Raw genomic sequence first — 6,075 nt, 5'->3', positions numbered from 1 at the left:
AGGACAGTATACCTTCATCCAAAACTGCAGTCAATGCTTACAAACCCCCACCAGAGGAGAAACAAAGAAAAGGGAGAAAATTCAGAATCTGAAGGCAGGAAGTGCGGAAATAAGACTTAGAGGTGTTGCCGCGGTGGTTGGGAATGGAAAATGATTTCCTCAAGCTCCAGAATTCTCCTTCCTTAAAGGTCAGGGGGTGAAAGTACGTAACAGACTTTGCGGGGGCGTGGTCAGGAGCTCCACTTCGCGGGAGTTAGGGGGCCACACCCAGGCCCCTCCCGTCCCAGCTTGCAGCAGCGCGGCGACGGGAGCCGGTTGAGCCGCCTCACCCCACAGGGAGCCTCAAAGGGGCGGAGGGGGGTGGGGGGCGAGCCGCCGCCTGGCCAGCCCGGAAAGAAAACCTTCTTCCAGCGGAAGCGGCTCTGAGTCCGGCTAGCCTCATCTGCGCTTTGTCTCCCAGGGGCCGTTCGGCCTGCTCGGGCCTGACCCACGGTTCGGGACCAAGGGACACTCACCTCACTTCGCCACTCCTGTCAGAATGGGTACTCCCTGGGACAAGGGGGGGCGCAAGCTATTCCCATCCTTCTGCCATGACCCCATTCAGAAGTGTCAAAGGCAACTTCCGGGCAAGACAGGGGATTCCGGAGCCCTAAACTCTTGTCCACCTAAGTGACCAGACGTCCCAGCAGAATAAGGGCCAGGAAACCTGCTCCCTCTATCCCCGAACCCGGGCAGCTAGTCCGGAATATGAATTAACTTGTTTAACATGGGATGTCTGGTCACCTTTGGTTCTCTTTTGGGCCTACTTACAGATGCATCTCTTCCCAGACGGCTCAACTGTTGCCCAGGGCAACTATGAGATTGGGCGAAGGGAAAACTACGTCACACAGGAGACAGGAGGCCCGGAAACTCCCGTTGCCATTATCAGTTATGGCTGCCTTAGCGTCAACAGTAACTTCGGATTGAGAGTTGTCTCTCTACCCAGCTGGAGGCTCTCTCTGTGGCCCAGCTAGCCAGCGGCGCCCTGTGGGCGGGAGTGAGCGCGTTGAGGAGCGGAGGAAAGGAAAAGGGCGGAGAGAGGGAAGCTGGCGCCCATACCTCACTCTGATTGGGTAGCGTCGCTGGCGACAGTGCCTCACTCTGATTGGGCAGCGTCCGTTGCCCTGGCTCCGCCTGTTTTTCTTCCCCAGCGATTGACGGGCCTGCACCGGAGGGGTGGGGCGGGGCGGTAGGAGCGAGAGTGTGTATAGGGGCGGGCGGGGCGGGGCGAGTGGGGGAGGGGCGGGCGGGGGGCGGCGGTTGGGCAGAGTCGCCTCCAAGGAGGAGGAGGAAGGAGGGCGAGCGAAGAGGATGGCGGAGTCGCGGCTCCTGACGGTAACTAGGGGCCGCTGAGGCGGGAGGGTGCCTGTTGGCCGGTTCTTCCTGCCTTCCTTCCTGCCCGTCGGGCGGTCGGGCGGGCTGTCGATAGGGGGAGGCCCCGAGCGTCCTGACAGGCGCGAGCCGGCGGGACCGGGGCGAGGCCCGAGGGGCCGGGGCCCTGGGAGGCGCCGCCGCCGCCGCTTTCCTGGGTGCTGTCGCCGGGAGGGCCGGGCCCTAGTAGCCGGCTCTCGTGCGGGGCCCACAGCCGAGCGCCGAGAGCGAGCCGGCCGGCTGACAGCGTCCGGGGCCGGGCCTGCGGTGGCGGCGGGCGACCAGGACAGCGCCCGGGCGAGGACTGAACCGGCTCGAGAACCGGGGCCGGGGGCGCCCGAAGGACGGTGCTGCTCCACTGGGCTCCCGGGGTCACCGCGCCCAAGCTGCCGGGCGCCCCGTGGGCGTGTGAATCGTTGGCGGGGGCCCTGGCGCGGCAGTAGTGCTACGGGGTGGAGTCTTTCCTCGCCCCTTCCCCAAAGCCCACCGCGCTCTCCCCGTCTCCTCTCCGTTCCTTGAAGAGTGGTGAGTCGGCTTTGGGTGTGTGGCTTGGTGAAGCGAGTTGTAGGCATCCAAGACTGCTCTGTTGGACATGCCTAATGGCAACCTCTTTCCGCGGTAGGTTTTAGGGACAGAGGAAAAGTACTCTTCTTCCCCCCCCACCCCGCCCCATGGTAGAGGCTTCAGGACAAAACGATTTTTCCCCAGCCCCTCAGTATCCATTGTTTTGTACCATCCCCCTCCCCCCCTTTCCTAGGTAGAAGAATAATGACGCCAAGCCATTAATTGCTCCTTTTTTAAAAAATCAACAGAGGGTTTGTGTAATTGTGTTAATATGGATGTACAAACAGGTGAAATGAATACCGTTTCGGTAGTTGAAAAGAAGATGCTTTTGAGTGTGTGTGTGTGTGTGTGTGTGTGTGTGTTTAAGCCTTCAACCCTTACAGCTGGTGATTTGATTTTCTTGTCTGTTGCTTTGTATCATAATGGGGGTGATGAGAATAAAAGAGGAAGCAGTGTTTTGCAACCTACCCAAAAAAATGTTTTCTAAGTCTTTGGGGATGCTGAAGCAAAATCGGGTTGCAGATGTTGACTGTATAGTATTTGCCTCCCTCATGATAAGTACCAACAGTCTACATCTAAGCTTACACCTGTGTAGTTTTGTACACTTCTTCATAAATGTCAGCAATTTCTCGTATCTGCTCAGAGTAATGGATAATTTTATCTAAAACTATTTTTTGTTATGTTTTTCAGAATCTTAGGGTACACTTGTGTAACTAAGAATTTTTTATCTAAATGTAGCATCAACACTGAAAGATTGTCTTAATTTTAAAAACCTCAGTCTATTAGTTGCTAACCTCTACCCTCAGCTTTACATGCCATAGCCCTTGTAACTGTTTGTTAATATGTATTAGAAGAGACGTAGCTATTGGGTACAATTTGTAACATTCAGTAAGCTTAGTTCATAGTTTGAATTTGTCAAGTGTTGATGTTTTCTATGCGACAGTGACAAGAATTATTAGGAATAAGTATGTAACTGACCATTCCCAGCATAAGGATCTTAGACTGAATGTGATAAATCTTTTAAATACTAATTTGGAAATCAGGTGCACTGTAAAAGTTTTATTTAATTATGAATATGCATTTAAGAATAGACGGCAGAGAAATAAAGGCTTTGTCTTAAGTTTTGTAACTTTCAAATGGCTTAAATGTAACATAAAGCTGACATATAAAACTGTATTCTTGAAATGCCAGTTTGGAGATGTGGACTTGGCCTATCTCTAAGGTTACTCCTTTTCCCAAAGTGTTTGTTCAGTTTTTGAAGAAAACTTTTATCTCAGGTTGGCACTTGTTTTCTGGTTTCTGATTGTTAATACAATTTTCAAGTGTTTAAGATTTTCTCTTATTTGTTATGAATTGTGGATTAAAGAGTGATATTAAGAAATACATTAATAACTTGCAGATGGATTTTTTTTTTTAGTTTTTAAACTACTGTATTCAGAAAGTTGATCAGAGCTGTGTTTTGATAATTGTAGCAAGTAAGACTCATACAACAACTTCTGAACTAGAAACCAGTCAGAAATTTGACACATTCCACTTTTCAAAAGGAACACTAAAATTATAAATTCTTTTGTTATGCTTGCTGGAATTATACTTTTTAAATATTATTGTTTCTTCAGTGACTTGGGACAGGACTTGTCCCATGTTCAAGAGAGATATAAACTGGAATTCTATGTGGAATGCTCATAGATGGCTTCTGAATAGCTGCTGGTATTTTTTTTGCCTTGGTTTACCTATATGGATTTTGAGGGGAAGCGTGAATAATATTGAAATTCTTTGTTATCCAGACAGTTAACTTGCATTCATATTTGTCTTAAACATATGCTGGATTATCAGTATTTGTTGTATAATTTAATATTTCTGTAAGACGTGTTCTTTAAACAGTGTAAATAGTTTTTAGATTTTATATATCTTATGAGAAAAAAATCAGAATCTGTTGTTTTTTTACTAAAAAATATACAAACCCTGACATACAGATATAAGGATGAACTTTTTTGGAGGTTGAAGATTAAATGAAAGACTGTATCTTTATAGGATTCAGTTCACTATATCATTCATCTATCATTCATGAATGAAAAAGCATAGAATCTATGCTTATAGTAATAAAAACTCCAAACAAGGCCAAAACACCCCCAAAACAATTAAAAAACCCAGAAAAACAAGTTGACCCCAAGTCCTTCAGTGAGTTCTGAGGTCTATAGCTTGGGCTTGGTGGAAGTGTTCTTTTTTTGGGGGTGGGGGGGTGGAAGTGTTCTTGAACTAGTTTATAAGATATCAATTAGGAGAGGAAACTTAGATACAGAAATGTCAAAGTTGTATAAGACTAGTGGGGAATTAGTAAATACTTTGTTACAGATGAATTAGAAATTGGCTGTAATTTAGCAGCAGAGTGGTAAAGTACTTTTATGTGTTTTGAGAAATGAGCACTGCAGATACTAAATTGGTTGCTATTTTTGCTTATTGTTGGACTTACATTTCATGCATTACATGTTATACATTAGGCATATTATAATTAAAATTTAAGGTTAAATCTTTAACCTGCTAAAGAATATATATGTAAAATTTGCTATTCCTGTCTTCTGAATTTTACATTGTATCAGAGTTGTGTGCCGTAGGTCTTTCTGGAAATATTTTTTTCTGTTAATGTAATAAAGTTTGTATTTTCCTAACTATCTACACTGACTTTTAAAATATGAAAAATTTCTGAGTTACAAGGTGACCTATGGTGTGCTTGAACTTGATATATTATAGAGTGTTCTGAAATCTAATTGTCAACCAGTACAGGTAAAAAAGAGCATGCATAAGTCTAAGAAACTGAGTTATGTTCTAAAATATGTAACTGCATTATTTTAAGGTAAACTAATGTTCCTTCTGTCTTTGGCATTTTCTCCTGATTCCCAGTTTTTTAGCACATCATCTTTAACTCAGCAAATCAAAGTTCTAACATGTGAAAAGAGTATTCTAATTACAGAGGGCTCTTCAGCTTTTGAGATGTTGGTAACATGTGCTTTTTGAGAAAGTATGATATTCCCATTATCAAGATTTAAAGAACTAATTAGATTATTTCACACTATATGTCTCATTCCAACTTTTCTAGAGATCAGAACTGATTGCAAAAAGTAGCTCATGCTGTAAAAGGTAAAGGTTCTTTTATTGGAAAGAATGAACATATTGCTTGAAGCTAAAACATTACAGGTGACCTTAAAAGAGGGTATAATTGGTCCCTATGTGAAATGAACCTGAAAGACTTTTATGAAGTATTTTGGCATGTCTATCTTCTAATGTTCATAGCACTCTGAACACACAATTTAAGCATTTTATTTGCCCTCAAACACTATAAATCCTGAAAATTTAATTAAGTAATTTCACAGTTGACAGATAAATCTTTTTTCTTTTAGTTTTTCTGATGTCTTTGAGGTAAAGTGGAAATGATTTTTTCTGACACAATGTCTAGAATTTTGAGTTAGTTTCATCAGTTAAATTTGGGCTTTCTCAGTGTCCACTTTTGTGTTGTACAACAGTCCTTCCTGCTTTCAGGACTTTCACAATTTTGCAGATAGTCTTTAAGTAAACTTTAAAATTTTGTTCTATAAATATTTCTTATTAACTAGTTTCATACTCACTAATGTCATAGACCTTCTACTGAGTGCCATGTGTGTCCAATACTGTGAGGGAACAGGAATAAATATACTATGTTTCCTGCTTTCAGTAAGTTCATGGTTTGTTGCATGAACGGGACAAACAGTAAATTGTTTTACAATGTGACAAGCGCTTTGATAGCAGTATACACTGAAGAACTCAGATGAGTTAAGATTCAGACTGCATGTATAACCAGCAATGCTTACTGAAGGATACAACCTGAACTAACTCTTGAGGAATAAGTTAGATAGGTAGAGGGTAGAAAAAGCATAGAAGTTAGAGATGTTAAGGTCCATTTGGAGAACTGCAGGGAATAACAGTTTGGAGTCCATGTATGACCTAATCTTTTAAGTGATACAGTAGGCTTTCATTAAAGTTATCATTTTTAGAGATTGTTCTGTCTTGTGTACCTCATTTAATTTGGGCCTTGAACTATGGATCTCCATTAATGTTGGGGAGCTGCTT

At 43.6% G+C, this 6,075-nt stretch overlaps 1 protein-coding gene across 4 annotated transcripts in view; it reads left to right on the top strand.

Annotated features, from left to right (window-relative positions):
- Positions 1–1,289: 1,289 nt before the first annotated feature.
- The window catches only part of SHOC2 (SHOC2 leucine rich repeat scaffold protein), a 103,899-nt gene continuing 99,113 nt past the window's right edge, over positions 1,290–6,075 (top strand). For 2 of the 4 annotated variants that reach the window (XM_081234223.1, XM_081234217.1), the window contains exon 1: positions 1,290–1,374. The gene's annotated coding sequence lies outside the window, so the exon portion shown is untranslated. The remainder of the gene's footprint in view (positions 1,375–6,075) is intronic. The other 2 variants (XM_081234220.1, XM_081234218.1) reach the window with 2 other exon arrangements.

This window comes from Mesoplodon bidens (genome assembly GCF_964165515.1).
Source record: "Mesoplodon bidens genome assembly, chromosome: 1".
NCBI classification, from domain to species: Eukaryota; Metazoa; Chordata; class Mammalia; order Artiodactyla; family Ziphiidae; genus Mesoplodon; species Mesoplodon bidens.
This window is presented reverse-complemented; position numbering and strand designations above follow the sequence as displayed.